The 17,770-nt window shown below is 49.9% G+C and overlaps 1 protein-coding gene across 3 annotated transcripts in view; it reads right to left on the bottom strand.

Moving 5' to 3' along the window:
- Positions 1 to 17,770, bottom strand: part of SEMA5B (semaphorin 5B) — a 118,092-nt gene that overhangs the window by 76,755 nt on the left and 23,567 nt on the right. The window contains exon 1 of one of the 3 annotated variants that reach the window (XM_074330893.1): positions 4,727 to 5,500. The exons of the other annotated variants lie outside the window; for them this stretch is intronic. The gene's annotated coding sequence lies outside the window, so the exon portion shown is untranslated. Of the gene's footprint in view, positions 1 to 4,726; positions 5,501 to 17,770 lie in introns of those variants that run through there. 3 annotated transcript variants of the gene reach the window in all.

Here is a 17,770-nt window from a genome sequence, read left to right as displayed (position 1 = left end):
CAAACACACTCCCTCTCTCTTCCCTATGTGTTCAGGTAGGGTCTAGAGAAACACCAGTCACCTGGGTCCCACTGGAGGGTCCGAATGGACAACCGGGGAGTGATTCATCCCAAAGTCAGAAAGGCAGACAGCAGGAGGAGGAGAGGGAGAGAGGACGCAAACAGATTGTGGAAAGCAATTAACCCAGAGATGTTGACTAGAGGGGCACTGGGGAGCCTCCTGCCAGCCCTGGGGGGCAGAGTTTAACAAGCTCCTCTAGGACTTGGCAGTTTGGGAGCAGCCCCACTACTTCCAACTGTGACTCGACCTCCACAGCTCAGTTATCTGCAGAAAGCGTTAAGATGGGGCCTGGAAAGCTCTGCTGGGAGAATAGCCAGAAAACCAATTAGATTGGACCTCCACTGGGCTCCCACAGCTGTGCGAGGGCCACCACATCTCAGGCAGCCTTGATCTTCCCCTAGACTGTGAGCTTCCCGAAGCCAGAGACGGTGTCATCTCGCACAGGGCAGGTATGCAATCAATAAGAGAATGGATAAAGGAATGAATGCAGCCCTCCTGCTCTGCCTTCAATATAATTCCTCAAGAGGAATCACATCTGCTTAAGTTTTCAGTGTAAAGCTCCCAGGCTGCGGTGGCAAGCGGGGCTCCTTACTAATTGGCATGTAACGTACACGAGCAGAAGTCCCCTTCTCCAAAATGCCCTCTCCACAGCTGTCTGCTTGCTCCACTAGGGGAAGAAAAATCCTTTCTGACCAGCACACATTTTAACAGAGTCAACACCCCTATGTAGGATCTGGGCTGGGAACCCCTGAACATATCAGAAGCTTTTCATGCCCACCCATCCAGTTCCCAGGCTCACAGCCCCATTTCCCAGCAGTTACACAGACGCCGCTGGTGGTCAAGAGGGGGCTGAGTTTGGGTCGCTGCCTGATGTTGCTCAGGCTCAGGTGGTGGGAGAAAGGTCCCTCCTGCAAAGCTGCACCGGGGCTTCTCCCTGTAATCTGACCTTGAACTGGCTCACCAAGGCCCTGGATGGGTTTCCTGGTCTGTGCCTGGTCTCATATACACATGCTTGTGCCCGCTGTGGGAGAACATGAAGGCCTCTGGCCCTGTAAGTGACCTCTCTGTCCCTGTTCCATACTGGGTGAGTCTCATGTCAGTCCTGGAAGTTACGTGCACCCAGGCCTGGCCCTGTGCTGCTATATGACCAGCCAGCCCAGAACAGAATAGACACATGGTAGGTGGGCACCCAGCTCTATCCTGGGACCATGAAACTGCAGACCTCAGAGCATTCCCACGCTATGGGAACAAAAACTGCAAATCCCAGAAGTGTTTATTGCCCCAAAGCTGGCCATATAATGAAAACGTTCTCTGCTTTTCCAATGCCCATCCAGCTTTTCAGACAAAACTGGCCCATTGAAGGAGATTGGGCCAGGAAAAGAGGGGAAGGTCAAAGGCTCCCAAACAGTTTCTGTGGAAAACAGATTCTGTGTAGTTAGGCAGAGACCATGGAGACTCAGGGCCTACAGGCAATATGCTGTGGCTTATCTGGGGTGACTCTAGATCCCAGGCAGTGCTGTGCAGCCTCTCCTCCCATCCCTGCTCTTGAGATGCTGTTTATTTGGGGATTGTAAACTTAGCCACCAGAATCAAGCATTATTAGGAGATAAAAATCTGCTGCAAATGGATCACACAAGGCATTGCAAAGCCCAGCAGGCAGATTAAGAGATGATTTGCTGGTTTGTGCCACCTGAAGCACCTCTCTGCTCTATTCCACAAATCAGTATTTGGCAATAATTTCTCTGTAACACAAGGCTTCCTGTAAGTGCCTCTTCTGTGCTGGGGGATGGGAGAGCCTGCATACTAGTCTGAAGACAAATTTCAGTTAGAGTAGATGGGAGGCAGGAAAAAACGGGCTGGCACCTACCTACTCAAGGAGGAAAGAAGGGCACTTCTTAGCCAACTTCTCTACCTGCCCCCCAAACTGTCAGGAAAAGATGTCTGAGGGCTTCACGCACACGCACGCACACACATGCACACATGCAGGCATGTACTCACACATACGCACACACACCTGCACACATGCAGGCATGTACTCACACACATGCACACATGCAGGGATGCACTCTCACACACACACGCACACACACATGCAGGCATGTACTCACACGTACACACACATGCACACATGCAGACATGCACTCGCACACATGCACACACACGCAGGCATGCACTCACACACACATGCAGGCATGCACTCACACACGCACACACATGCAGGCATGCACTCACACACACATGCACACATGCAGGCATGCACTCACACACGCACACACATGCAGGCATGTACTCACATACACATGCAGGCACGTACTCACACACACACATGCACATGCACACATGCAGGCATGTACTCACACGCACGCACGGTGCTGCCTCCCACACACATTGTAGGTTGTAAAACATCTCCTTCATGAAGCCCTCTTGGATTAATGAAGAATAAGACCACCATGACCCCACAGAGATTCTGCTAAACAAGAGACTCAAGAGGCTCCTCCTCCCGGTTTGCTCTCCCTCAGAAGTCTTTTATCTAGAAGGATGAGACATAACCCAAACAAGGCACAGAATTCTCTCAGTTGGTTGGTTTCTTTCTTTATTGGTGCATAATAGAATGTCTGTCTCACTCTGCGAGCTCCCCAAGGCAGGGCTTACCTCCATTCATTCGGCACAGGACCCAGAAAGCTATAAGCAAATGCTTGTGCATATATGCACACATGTGCTCACGCTTGCATATGCCTTGGGTGCTGAACCCACCCTGGCTTCCATGCCACTTTTGGTTTTCGAGCAGATGTCAGGAGGGAATAGTGGTACTTGCAGTGGATTTTCCTTCCCAGATCTCATCCCCTACAGATGGGGGCCTTACCCGGGCTCCCTGAGCCTCACCACCACATTTCCACCAGGAAGACCCGGATGTTGATGTAGGCTGGGGAGGACTAGAAGTGATTCTCTGCCTACATTGGATGGGAACGTGAGCAAAATCACAGGAGACCAGAGCCCAGGTGTCTGCACTCCTAGGCCAGAAATGGCTATACTTTATTGGCTACGTGGAGACCCAGTCCCATGAGGCCAAAGGTCACCTGAGATCCAAAAGAAAGAGTAGCAGCAGCAGTGTTAACGGAAACCAGGTTCTCAACCTGAGTAATGTTGCCCTCGGGGGGCCATTTGGTAATGTCTGGAGACATTTTTGATTGTCACAAAGGAGGGTGCTCCTAATGGGTGGAGGCCAGGGATGCTGCTAAACATCCTACAAGGCACAGGAAAGTCCTCCACTACCACGAGCTACGCAGCCCCAAATGTCAGTGGCGCTGCTGTTGAGAAGCCCTGCCCTAAACACTGCTGTTCCCCACCCGACATCGTGACATGATTTCAGAATCACAGCTCAGAATTCTCCAATGAGTCTAAATCACTGTCCTCCATCTCTGCCTTGGATTTCAGACAGGCCCCAAAGGATCAGGATATACTGAGGGAGTGGGATGCAGAGCTGTCCCCCACACAAACCCCTGGAAAGTTGGAGATACTCCCCAAAAGGTTGTCAGAAGTCAGCACATCCAAACATCCTTATTGTATGAAACTTATACCATGTTTCCCCAAAAATAAGACCTAGCCGGACCATCAGCTCTAATGCATCTTTTGGAGCCAAAATTAATATAAGATCCGGTCTTATTTTACTATAAGACTGGGTCTTTAATATAATATAATACAATATAATATATATAATACTGGGTCTTATATTAATTTTTGCTCCAAAATACGCATTAGAGCCGATTGTCCAGCTAGCTCTTATTTTCAGGGAAACATGGTAGAGACATAAGCAAAGACTACAAGCACAAGGGAGCAGAAAACACCATCACAGACATGTTTGCAATGCAAGACAGATGGGCATCCCGTGAAGTGACACAAGAGAGTTAAGAGCCCCTATGAGAAGCATGACTTCATTCAGCAGGTAGGCCCTCCCCGACTTCCTTACTCCCTGAGGCCGTCCAGGCTAAGGACATAACCAGAACGACAAGGATGACGGTTTAGATGGGTAAGCAGGGTCCCTGAGTCCCAAGGGTTGTGTCTCCCCCAGCCTCATGGTGTCTCATTTTGCACACTGCAGGTGGGGGCGTGCCGCTGCTCCAATGCCCTTTCCTGGTAGTGCTGGCAGCAACCTGGCCCTCAGGGGCCCAGCAGCCTAAGGTCTGAGGAAGCAAATAGAAGGACTTGAAGAGCCCTTAGTGGCCTCAGGATGATGTCAGGGTGGGAGGAAAAGAAAAGGGCAAGTCACTGTATCTTCAGCCCTTCAACCAACAGGGGTTTGGCAGCAAGGATGCAACTTAGCCCCAAATGCTGAAACACCTGTAAGTAGTGGGCGTTTCGGGGCTGCCTACCTCCACACACGCTAAGGCACACCTGTACCCAACCAGGGGAAGGAAGCGTGAGAGAAGCTTCTCCTTCCACGTTCCCCTTGCTCCTGAGAAAAACACCGGCAGCACCAGTTCCCTGAGGCCCCACTTACTCACCCCAAGTTGGCCCTGCTCCCTATACCTTCCACCACCCCACCCACCTAGCAAGGGGGAGGCAAACTAATGCCCAGTCTCTGAAAATAAAGCTGCAGAGCTAGTCCACTGTGACTTACATGGACACAACCAGCAAACATGGAAAGGGGTGTCTGTCCAGTACTCACCACTAGCAGCTCAGCCACGGGGTGGGAGAATCAGACAGCGGCAGGCAAGAGAAGCAATCCCGGGGAGGCGGGCGCCGTCGGCCCAACCTTCCAACAGTCTGTCACAGCCATCAGAGCCAGGGAAGCAGCAGGGCTCTCCCACTCCTCACCACCACCACCCCACTCCCGCACCAGCGCTCAGAACCCCAGCCCCCGCCTGGGAGCAGTCCCAGGTCTCTGCAAGGGGCCAGGTCCTTCCTCGGACTGATGAGGACTCGAGTCTCTGATCGTGTTTTTCAGTCCAGGGAACCAGGACTGCTGCTACTGCTTTCAGAGAGAAAACACTTCCCTGTACGATCAACCCAGACTGCTGCGCTAAGGTTAGCAAGAAAACATCTCCATCCTGTCTGGTGGCTCCAGGTGACTGAGTCTGGCTGCAAAGAAAGCAGGATACACGCAGCAGCCCACCCGGAATGGCTCCAATTGTCCCTCACATTGCGGAGCCTGCTCCCAGCACCAGACAGAAGCGCTGGAAACAGCTCACAGCCCCAGTGACACACCAATCAGACTGTCCTCCGACTGCCGAGCCCCAGCCACCCCACCAAGGCTGGCTTCTTCTCCTGAGTTTCCTCAAAGGCGCCTGAGGGTAGTTGAGGATGATATATGCTCATGGAGTGGCTTGCTCATCCCAGAAATAACTTCAACTTTGGCTGGACCAGAGAGCAGTGGCATAATGCCCTGGCTTAGGGAGAGGGGGAGAGATCTGCCAGAGTTTGTGTGTGTGTGAGCAGGAGAGGAGCATGAGAGGCAGGCTGTGTGTATCTCCCTGGGGTGTCTGTCCCTCTCTGATCTCCATCCAATCGCTCTCTCTTCTGGATTTTGAGGGGGTGGGGGAATGAATGGTGAGAGATTCACAGATTCCAGAGCAGGCAGGAGACACCATCTCTTATGCCTGGAGGGTGATAATGCCACCCCTCTAGTTCCTGCCACCTCCACAGCTGCTGCTGTCAGCCGTCGACTTCCTCTGCTGAACACGCTCTGGTAACAACTTTGGAAGAAGCAGTGTTTCCCAAAAGCGCCTGAGGCACAGTTCCTCTTTTTTCCAGCCTGGGTTCTTTCCTGTCCCCATTTTGGTCACTGCCCTCCCTGCCCTCCTGTCCCAATGCCCATTCTCCGGAAAACAGAGAGCCCAGAAGCCTATCCCCACCTGCTCCCATCTCAGAGCCACGTCTGTCTTCACTCCATTCCTGGGGTCCTGCGCTGACGGGAGGAGAAGCCGGCCACCAAGGGGCTTCCCATCAGCGGGGCTCCAGTGAGCCACAGACTTCCCTCACTTTCCTGTACCGCAGCCTCCCACCAGGATGTGTCACAGTCACAAGGGTGGGCGGTCACCACAGGTTGTTGGCACATTTGGTTCTGATAGAAAACAGGACTGGAGAGAGTGGCAGCAAGGGGTTCAGGATATTCCATGGCCTCTTGTCCCCCCCTCTTCTATAAGCTGAACCACCAATAGGTCTGAACATCTCTCTTTCACGTCCTGGCTACCACAAAGCAGGACTCCCTCTGTGGGTTTGGCATCACCACCAGGCCGTGCTACCCCAGGCCTCTGAGGAACCCCATTAGCTTGACCACGCAAGGTGACCACCTCAGCGCGGGGTACTGTGGGGTAACTGCCTAGGCTCACGGGTTAGGCAGAACCAGGACTTTAAAACAGTAGCTGTGTGATCTTGAGCAAATTGCTAAATCTCTGAGGTTCAGTGCCCCTCTATAAAAATTGGGAAAGTTAATATCTACATCCTAGAATTGTTGTGAGGATCAAATGAGATAAAATATGTAAGGTGCTACCCACACGCCTGGCTCCTATCAGGCCGTCAGGGAACATTGGGTCCTGGCTTTTTCCTTTGATGGAATCCAGAGATGGATGTGATTGTTCCTGCAACGGGAAGCAGCCATGGGTGGGCTGCTTCAGGAAGAAGAGCCCAGCTCTGAGAAACTAAGAGAAGCCTTGAGAAGGAGCACAACCAGGGTGTAAGTCCAGGGAGGATCGGCTGAGGGGTGACATGTTGGAAAAGGGAGTCCAGCAGAGGAGGCAGGACATAAAACAAGGCAAACCACGCTGGAGAACAGGACTCCTGCAAGGGCTGGAGGAATCATTGGACAGAACAGGGCAGCATGTTGGGGGTGGAGAAAGCCCCTCCCCCAGGAGAAATGTCCGTCTGGGGTTTTCTGGAACAGAATCCAGGGACCATGGCAGACAGTGGCTGGATTAGTGCCTACAATCAAAAGCCAAAAGGGACAACCTGAGGCCTAAATAGAAGAGAGCCAAGTTTCTCCGTAAAGCAAGAGGGACGTAAAGCAAATGGCCCATGCTCTACCAGAAAACCCTTAATAACCACCAATGCCCATAGGGATGATGGTTAGACCACGACTCAAGGCTCTGGAATGGGAGACAGCCCCTGGGCAGAAGAGACTGCAATCATGTGTTGACCATGGAGGTCTCTCTCATTTCATTCCTAAAACAGGCTTGCCTGGGCCACACATGGGTTACATCCTAAAGCTCTCTCTGGCAGAGGAAAGTTAAGAAAGCATGGCACCCAAGCTTGTGAGATAGGCCTTGCTCTTTTGGGTAGTGAGGGGCGGGGGAAAGGGAGCCCTGCTGGGGTAGGGGAGAGGGGTGGGCCATGAACGCACATGCTAGCACCTCAAAAGAGGCAGCCCACTATCATGGAGAGATGGGGGAGCCAAGAGGTTTGGGTTCTAATCCCCATTCTGCCAACAAGGGCTGGGCTACTGGCCTTCTCTGGCCCTCTGTATCTTCCTCCTTGAAATTACACTAGATTTGTGGTCTTCAAATTTTTATTTCAGCAGCGGAACCCATTCTTCAAATGAAATCTTATCTAGAACATCTATATCTAGATCAGACGGAAGCAGAGGTACACTGGTGGGTAGGGGGCTGGACCCTGGACGCTCAGCCTCTCTCGGCAGTTCTGAAGGTAGCTCAGAGGAACCCCAGAGCGCCCCAGAACACAACAAGAAACTACAACACTAGCTGTCGCTGAGGGCTTTTCACATCTCTGATGTCATGGCTTTTTATCCCCAGGGAAAGCTAAGTATACACCAGCTTGGATGGGCACCAGCTGGAGGGCCCAGCATGAGAGAGTCCCAAGGGAGGGAAGAGACTCCCCCCACCCCGCCCCCAGACACAGCACCTGTCGAAACTGCAGGCCCTGCAGCAGAGGTTGCTGAAGGTGGGTGCTGCGGCTACAGATGGCAGAAGGAAGACCAGCCGGGTCCCAGGCTCCACGGTGACAAATGTACTACACAGAGAGGCCAGATGGACGGCCCTGCCTTTGGCATCGAGGTTTCTCAAGGAAACACTGGGCTGCTTTTCATGCCCTGGATCGTTGCAGGCTCCCTCTCTCCCCAGCCCAGCCAAAGGATAAAATCTCGCCTGCCAGGGGAGCTGGCTGCCCTGACCCCAGCCCTGTGCTTACCCCCCACCCACACCCCCCATCGCCGTTGGCCTCACCCCATGCCAAGATGGGGGTCAGGCTCGAGCAGCAGGAGGGCTATGTGTGGAGCTGGGCCCTCATGGACTCCGGGGCCTGTCTTGGTTTGGCTTTTCAGGATGTTCTTCATCTAGATTGTCCTCTTTTTGACTTTTGAATCCTTCTCTCCTCCTGTCCAGGATTCTACCATGGGCCTTTGCCGTGTCCCCATCACACCAGAGGTATTAGTCTGACAGAAGCTGGCAAGTTCCAGGACACCTCGAAACCCAAGACTGCCTTCTCCCTGCCCCGGACCTCTGGAAAGGAGCAGCCTTCCGCCTGCTGCAGCCCTTCTCCACTGTTCTCACTCATCCAGGCAAAGGCTCCTCAGCGGGACATGCAGACACGGCAGGCCATCAGCGCCCCCACCTCCAGATTCTCTGTCTCTCAGGGAGAATTTTATTTCTTCTTTGGTCCGTCTTTGGTTATTTCTTTCCCACTCCCACCCTGTCTCCTCTAGCCACTTCCCCAGGAAAGGAAAAGCTCAGAAAAAGGTCTCCCCTGGTTCCCCACCCCCAGCCTTCTCAGCCTCTCTTCTCGATGCTTTTCTGTGAATCCAGCACATTACTTCATGTGGCACTTTATGGTTTGTAACCTGCTTGTTTACCCTTCATGACAGGAGGGTGGGGATCCCCAGCTCCACGTTTTAGGGGTGGGAGCCAAGCTCAGAGGGTCCGGCTTGTTGGTGGCAGGGTGTTTCTCACTTTATCATGGCTTTCTTCTCCTCACCTCTCTTCAGCTTCCCTCACTTTCCCCTCCTCTCTCTTCCCCTTCCTTTCAGGTACCTCTTCTCAATCCTTCCCTTGCTTCCCCAAAAGATCTCCAGATCTGAGATCAGAGCAGGTGGGAACCTCAGGACCAACTCATCCTATTCCCTGGTTTGCAGGTGAGGAGACTGAAGCCACCTTAGCTGGCTGGGTCCCCAGGCCCTTCCCCTGTGTCTACCAGGGCACGCGGGTGGCTATGGGGGGCCAGGAGGGGTAATGGATTTCTTAAGTCATCCTGATTTTATTACTTGAAGTATTTCTAGGGCAGGACTCAAGACAAATGCTCACTGGCCTGTTCCTTCCCTCCTGCTGCAGAGATCCTTCCTCTCTGCCCTGTTTCCCTTGGAAGGGAAAGGTCAAGGTCGTGTTGCTGCAGGCAAAGTCACCAGCAGGGGGAGTCTTTGAGAAGTTTACCAGCTCCCTGCCCCCTCCCTAAGTGGTGCTGTCCTTATTGGCTCTTCCTCAGACAGATTCCCACCGCCTCTATGGGTCACCCTTTCTCATCCTCACACCTCACATTAGGACATTCCCCTCTTAGATGTGGGAGCATACACTATCTAAGCATACCATGCTGGCCATGGTTTTCAAGACGGCTCCTCGCAGGAGCCTCCATGGGGGCCCACTGACCACAGATTGGACCCCCCCCACACCCCACACCAGCCTGACTTTCCCATTCCCAGGGCTGGTCCCTCACAGCCATGTCCCAGGGTGTTTTGGCAAACCCTCTTGGAGTGCCCTGCATAAGCAGGGAGGCCTGCTTCAGCCGAGTTGGGGTCAGCTGCTCAGGGCAGCCAGCATACGTGGCCAGCAGGGGGGAGGAGCTGGCTGGCTAGAGCAGAAATGACAGGGGCTTTGGAATCAAGAAGCTTGGGCTGGATTCTGAGCTAGCACTTATGAGCTCCTTGACCTTCAGAGAGTCGCTCCTAAGCCTCCACTTCTCATCCGTTAAATGAGTGGAATAAAAGTTCCAAGCTTATCTATTTCACCATGTGTAAGAGAATTACAAGGACAACGCAGGTGACCATGTTCTGGAAATGGAGGTAAGGTAGGAGAAATGCTATTCCCCAGGTCTGCAGAGCTGTCAATATTCAACTTCATCTGCATGGCTCCAAGACTACCCTGCAAGGCGACTCGTTTTGTTTTAGGTCAGTGCCTAGCTTCCCCTCTGTGTGGCTTTGTTCCTAACTCCTGGCCTCCTAGAGTCCCCAGGTAGGAGGCTGTGACTCTATGCTGCCTCATCCCAAGGGTTCCATTTGGTGAAGACACAGTCCAAATCGCATCTGCTTAAGTCATTACAAGTGAAGAGATTTACTTCTGAGGCCTTCATTATCACCTAATTGTGTTCTCACTAAAAATTCATTAATTAGCCATTCTAAAGCTGTCAGCACATTTAAATAGACTCATAGACTTACAGCCTTTTAGAGTTGGAAGAGAACTTCAGCAAGTTTAACCTGTTCAACCTCCTCATGTTAGAAATCAGGTGAGGCCCAGAGAGGTTAAACGACTCAATCAAGGTCATACAGCAGGCTAGTAATGGAAGTCAGGGTTAGAAACCCAAGCCGTTGAGTTCTAGCTCAAAGACCCTCCTTCCTAAAGAAAAGCAATGTCACCCCTCATTTTCTATGATCTATCCTTTTCCCAAAGGATATAACCCTAAGAAAATATAAATGTGGAGTTTTAAATAGATTAAAACACAAAACAAAACACTAAGAATGATGATATATGTACCTGAGCCAAATGATCAGCTGTAACACGCAAATGGGCCGTGTGCCTCCTGGGGCGAGGGCAGCAACAACCCTCCCCTTCCTGGGGGAAGAGCAGACATACAGACGGGACCTACGGAGCCAGACGCTAGCTCTGCGGAGACCACCCGCAGCAGATTAAGTGCGGATTCTAGCCTCTGCCTGGACATCCTGATTCAGTGGAACCCAAGAATCTGCATTTCAGAGTAGCATAGGCTAAGAGTTTCTAAACAAAACAAAAAACAACAACAACAGCAAACATACGCAACAACTGCAGAGGCAGAGAGGAAAAGAGAATGTGCCGTGGAGGTGGACGCCTAATAAAATGAGCAGAGGAGCAGCCCTCCGGAACGCTCTAATGGAATGCAGGCGGGAGGGAGCAGTTGGCCCGAAAAAGGGTCCAGGTAGCACAGGTACTGAGAGGGGCTCAGGTCCAGGACCCTGGGCAAGTGCCCAAACCTGGCGCCAAGGTTCTCAGTCATGGTGGCCATGGGCCCAGCTGTTTATGAGGCAAGTGTCTGCCAGGACAACACTTTCAACACAAGGCCAAGGGGCTGGCCCTGGAGGCCCAGGCCAGAATCACGAATGCCTCTACGGCACTCAGTGTGCAACAGGTACTGTCCCAAATCTCTGTATATGAATCAATCAAATCCTATTTAAACTCTGTGAAGTGGGGGCAGTGTTATCATCCCACAGTCCGAGGAGGACACAGGCTAGAAAACTAGCCACAGGGTCAGTAAGTGGCAGAGCAGGGACTTAGACCTTGTCTGACTGCTCCACTCCTCCTGCCTCCGGAGCAGATCAGAAGCTGGTCATCTGGCCCGGGGTGCACAGTATTTCTCGAAGGGGGAGCCTATGATCTGTGTTGAGGGTTGCACCTTCCTTGTGCTCTGCAGGGGTTCGTGTCCCTGGCCTCTGCCACCAAATGATAATGAGGTTCCCAAGTCACCCTGACAACCAAAAACAGCCCCCCACACACCTGTGAGTGTGGTGGTGTGTCCAACCCAGGAGTAGCACTGGAGGTGAAAAGCAAGAATGGAGTGGGAAGGGGGCGGCCAGTTAGCTCAGTTGTTTAGAGCTCAATGCTCTTAACAACAAGGTTGCTGGTTCGATCCCCACATGGGCCAGTGTGAGCTGCGCCCTCCACAACTAGATTGAAACAACTAAGTGACTTGGAGCTGATGGGTCCTGGAAAAACACACTTAAAACAAATAAAAGTTAAAAAAAAAAAAAAAAAAAAAGAATGGAGTGGGAAGATGCACTGAATCCCAGAGGCTTGGCCTTGCTCTGCAAGGGACTGCACTGGAAAGGGAGCAAGCCGAACCACAGGAGGGGCCCCTGGGAGTAGCACGGTAGATTTTGTATCCAACAACCCCTCAAAGCTCAGGGTACTGTGCTGCTGCAGGAAGAGTGAGGAAGGGTGATGCTGGAGCAAAAAGCAAAGGCGTGAGAACCCATAAACTCAGACACCCGAGGCTTGAAACGGAAACCTCAGGTGAGTCTGAGTGGGGGATTCGCCTCCACTGCCTTCAGTTGACTTCAGCATCTCCGTTTTCTCTCACATGTTGGCAAAGACTGGCCACAGCTCTCAGAATCTCAGAGGGTGAGATTGTTTTCTACAGAGGCCTGGGTAGCAGTAGGAGTATCGTGGAGAATAAAGGGAACAAGCTGAGAACTCAAGCCATAGACTTTAGACAAGAAACTTATCTCCTCCACCCACCATTTTGTTTTTAACCTTGGTGGGTGGCAGCAGAAAATTCATAAAGAGCTGCTGCAGTCCTCAATGGGCTGGGAGAGCCCTCTGTGCCTTTTTGTAGGGAACCCCTTGCATCTCCTCATCAGATGTGGCGTCAGGGCAGGGTGGGGAACCTTCAAACTTTCCTCGTGTAGTAATCAATACACCAAACTGCATCCAACTCTTCTTTTCCCACCTCTCTCCCCTTTAAAATTTCCAGGGACCCAAAACCCAGAATGTATTTGCAATGTGCTGAAGAATACATTTAGACAATATAAGCTAAGTTCCACCCACTCATTCCTTTAAAAGTCCAGGCCTGAAGATGTCCCATTCATTAGAGGCAGAAGGAGTGAGCACAGATAATCCATAAAGCAGATCACTAAGACGCGATGACATTCCTTGGGTATTTATTGGGTAACTGTCCTTTGAAAACTCCGAAATGCTACACTAAAAGGTAAATGCTAGATGTTGTACATCAGGCAAGAGCAATGCAAAACATAATCCTTGCCCTCCAGGAAACAAGATATAAACACTGTGTCATTTTCTAAACAATGTCAGAATAAGTGTTTTACACAATTTCTATTGATGTTTGGAAGTGGAGAGATTGGCTCAACGGGCTGTGCATCCCAGCGTGTCAAGCCTCATTAGAGACGTCCTGGTGGGAGAAATCCAAGTTCAGGAAAACAAAAATGGGTTAGGTCCATGGGGCAATAGGGAGGGAGAAGGGGAGGGGCGACTTGAGAGCATCATTCTTGGGGCTCTGTGCTGGGTCCAGGCAGACAGGCATCATGGCTGGGGAATGCGGGAGAGCTACCTTTTAAACTATTCAGTGAATCAAGTGTGTGGTATACTGAAGGAGCCCTTCACATTTTTGATATATACATGGGAAGGCATTCCCTCAGAAGCAGACCTACTTCAGTCCTCCCAAACACGCCTTTGTGTGGATAACCATTGTGAGACATGTCTGAAGCAAGACACATTCAAGTTTCACAGTTCATTTTTAGCTGCAAAACTTGCAAGAGCAGACGAACAGAAGCAAACTCCTGCTTCTCTTCCATTGGAGAGAGCAACCCAATTTGGAGAATAAGCACCAACTAGCTACATGCAGAGCTCAAGCTGTGAATCCTGAAGAGCTTTAACCTAATGGCAAATTACAATTCTTCTTCGGCAGTGGGAGGCAGGGTCAACCCCATCCTGATCCTGTTATGTATGTCTCTTAGCGACCATCGGAGCACCTGCTTCGGAGAAGTCTTATAAGACTTCTTTTTGAGCACAGGGTTATTTATTGCAAAAGAAAGTGCTTTGAAGAGTACAGCATTAGGAATAGAGACAGTGGAAATGTAATGGCTATGGGCGATGTCAGAGGGGTAGTGGATGGGGGAAGAGAGGTTGTCACTGTGTGAGGGATATAAATGATAAATGTCTAACTACTACATTGTTTTGTGCACCTGGAACCAATAAAAAATGTTAAAAAAAAATAAAAAAGAAAAAAAAGAAAGAAAGTGCTTTGGATGCCATTTCAAAATTAAATTTGTTAAGAAATAATTATGAAATTAAGCTTCATGTAAATCCACTGACCTTTGGTTTTCTTACCTGTGAAATGATGATGACCCCAGCGCTACCTATTTCTGAGATAAGGATAAGGTAGCACTTTGTAAGCTGGAAAGCACTGCAAAAGAAAATGACTAAAGTCGAGAGTTTGTGGTATGCTTTTAACATCCTAATAAACCTGCTAGGGAAAGAGCAACAAGTACGCATTATTGCCAACAGGAAGGAGAAAGCACCACGCCGATCCAGGCAGATTGCTGAGTTTATATGAGTTTAAGAATTCTTGGAATGTCCAGGAAGTACGAGGTACCCTGAAAAGCACAGGGGGTACAAAGGGGAATGAGAAGCAGTCACTACCCACCTGGAAAAATCTCAGGAAGAAATACGCCCCCACACATATCAAAATGAAAAGCAAACTTCTGGGAAACCAAACCAGCGTAACAAAGCACACGTAGTAAAACCTTCAGGCTTCCGCCAGAACCCACTCACTATTAGTTCACGTATTTCATATGTATTCTTTTAGATGAAAGTAATCAGAACCCAACTCAATTCAAAGGGGCTAAACCGAAGAAAATCTAATCACTCACACGAAAGGAGGTTTAGAGGTTCAAAGAGGAAAAAAAACAAAAAACATCCAGTTGACAGTTCCTTCCACCTCTCCACTCTGCCAGCCTCTGTAATTCCATATCCCACTCTGCCATCCCTAGAAGGCGTTTGCCCAAAGAAAGTTCTGGAAGTTATAATTTGGTTGCCAAGAGCAATCAGGGCTGTGTGTCTCCTCATGTACTTTCACTGGGAGAATGATTTCCTGTGGGTCTCCACTGCTAATGAGGAAGAGCTTTCCCAGAAATCAGCTGAGAATCTCTCTTCAAATCCCATTAGTCAAAATTGTGTCACATGTCCATCTATGACCCAAACACGGACAAAGGAAAAGAGTGTCCCCTTATACTAATCAGGAGTACTTAGGCTGAGGTCAATCCCAAATTTCATTGCTGCTACTCAGGGAAGGGGTGTGCAATGGATGAGGGGAAATTAACCATGAGATGCCCTACTCAGTTATAAGGACTTAGGTTATCCATTCGCCAAGCCCATATAATAAACGCAAATTAAAAGTAAAGAGACATTTGCTTTAGGCAGGTATATTGTGTGTAGCAAGAAAGGGACATCAGTCAGCAAGCACCGCTGGAAAAACTAAAACGCAGTCCCAACAACTTGAAACCTCAGGGTGCCATTTGGTATAAGCAAATCGTCCTATAAGCCGCACTGAATTATAGCCCAGTCCATTAATTAAAGTTCCTAACATACCCTTGGGACATCAAGAAAAGGTTACATTTATGCTTGCATGACTCTATTTAAAAAGGCAGGGACGCATGTAATACATTTTATAGAAAATCACAAACACAATTTTTAAGTGTTGTTGCTTAAAGGGACAAATCTTAATGCAAGTTTAAAAACTTTGAAATTTGGAATGACCCCCCCACCCACCCACCCACCCCAGCTTCTCTGGAGAGCTGGGATTTAATGTGCAGACTGCAAATATGTCACACCACATGCAGTAAGATGTCATGGCAGGCCTTCCCCCAGGCTCCTTCGCTGATGAAAATTGATTGTCCCTCATTTCCCAACTGGGTGGCTGATTACCAACGCCAAACAAATAGTAGGTATTTGCTTTGTGATGTTGCTCTTCTAGAACAAATAATCAGACTCCCAGCCCCATCTAGACCTATCAAATCAGAATCTCACAGGTGTGGACCATACTCTGTCTTTCCTTAAAGTTCCCCTAGTAAATCTGATGATGAGCCAGACCAAACGTCATAATACCTGTCTAAGAATCCAGAGTGCTCTGTAGGAAAAGCCCTGTGAATAAGGGAGCAGGGCCTCATGCAGCTTTACAAGGTCATCTCTTTTGTACTCCTTCTTGCCTCCTGGAAGACCAGCATGAAACATCAGAAACAGGATGCTCTGAGCACTCACCCCTTCCGGGGACAAGCATAATTCCACTTCTCCAGGTACAGGTCCCAGCAGTGCCTGACATACACCACCCACCAAGTAATTCTCTTGCTCAAGAACCACAGCCACTCTGCCTCTCAGATCCAACTGCTCCCCCTCCTCAACCTGTTCCTGCCCAGAGCCTTCCCCCAACTCCAGACTGCACCCCAACAGCATCAGGGTGCTGGAGGGGGCCAATATCATCCTGACAACATGGTCCCTCCCCAGCAAGGAGAGACATTCTTGGTCACCTGTTAAATGATACCACTGCCAGTTTCTACTTCATATGCCTTTGTCATTGACTCGCCACCCCATCCTGTCTCATTTTTCAAAGACATTCCTCATGTTAGGTTTAGTCCCTCTCCTGCAACTGGCTGAGGGCTGGGGGAAAGGAAGTAGAATAGGGACTCAGGACTCCTTGGTCACTAGAATGTGACTCTCAGGGACCAGTAGTTGGTTGGCCTGAGGGGGTGATATGTACTCTTCACCTTTTTCCAGGCAACAGAGAGAGCAATGTCCCAACCGCTGAAACACTCCAGCCAGGGAGACCAGGTCCCAGGAGGCTGCCCTGCGCCACACGGATCACCACATCCTACAAGTCAGCCCTCAGCCTCTTGGACACTCCACCTTACCAACTCCTGTGACCTTTCGTTACCAGCCTCTGTGTGACCAGAGATTACGGGCTTGACCATTATCCGAAAGGCTCTTCCAGTCCTGGTTCCACTGAGCACCACCTGTCTGACCTTGAAGATGCCCTACAACCTCTCTGAGCCTAGCCTCCTCTTCTGGGATGGATGAGGATTGTCTTGGCTCATGTGCCCAGTTCTCATGAGGCTTAAAACACACAACAAACGTGAGCATGCTCCATCAACCAGACAGCACTGTTCACTCATAAGGGATCACTGTCCACCAGGCTCACAGCATCCCCAGCCAGGAAAAGTGTTTCATTCATCTCGTGTCTCCAGTGATGGTGTTGGCAAATGTCTCCTGAGGAATGGCTGCAGGGTGGTACATGAATGGAATGAGGAGGGGGCATCGGAGGAGAACGGGAGTGCCTGACATGTCAGGACAGTGAAAATGAAGAGTCAGAAGAAATGCCCCTTTCCTACCACCTCCAGTCTCCAGGCACTAACAATGCCCCCTATCTGATTAGACAGCTAACTTTTTTTTCCCTCAGCAATATGTATTTCTTGGTAATTCCTTAAAGATGGCTCAGTAGCAATAAGCACATCTAGTACCCAGATTGTGTGGTCTTTAAACACCAGCGTTCCTTGGACTAATGAATGATTCCATATCTGGGGTGGAGAATATACAAGATGACCTTGAAATATTTGGTTGTAATAGAAAGCAAGAAAACTACTAAAGATAAAGGGATTCTGTTAAAGGGACACAGAAGGGAACACAGAGGGAATCTCTTGGCCAAATTTGAGACAATTTGCACATGAAAAAGAATAATGAATGCAATTGATTTTAACAGATTGATATACAAAAATTCCTGTGTTCATAATGTTACTTAAGGTGGCAGGGAAGACAAAATAGAAAACAAATCCACAAAGAACACAATTGGAAGCAACTAGGGTATAAACCTCTTAATCAGAAAATTGACAAAAGAAAAGATTTAAATATTTATCCTGTCTTTCCTTCATAAATTATATATATACAAATGTGTGTGTGTGTGCGTGTGTTTGTGTTTTACTGATAGGGCTTCATGATTGGCCCTTGAACCTCTAGGGCTC

Source organism: Rhinolophus sinicus, linkage group LG01, assembly GCF_036562045.2.
Source record: "Rhinolophus sinicus isolate RSC01 linkage group LG01, ASM3656204v1, whole genome shotgun sequence".
In the NCBI taxonomy this organism is placed as follows: domain Eukaryota; kingdom Metazoa; phylum Chordata; class Mammalia; order Chiroptera; family Rhinolophidae; genus Rhinolophus; species Rhinolophus sinicus.
Note: the sequence above shows the minus strand (reverse complement) of the source record. Positions and strands in the feature narration are given on the sequence as shown.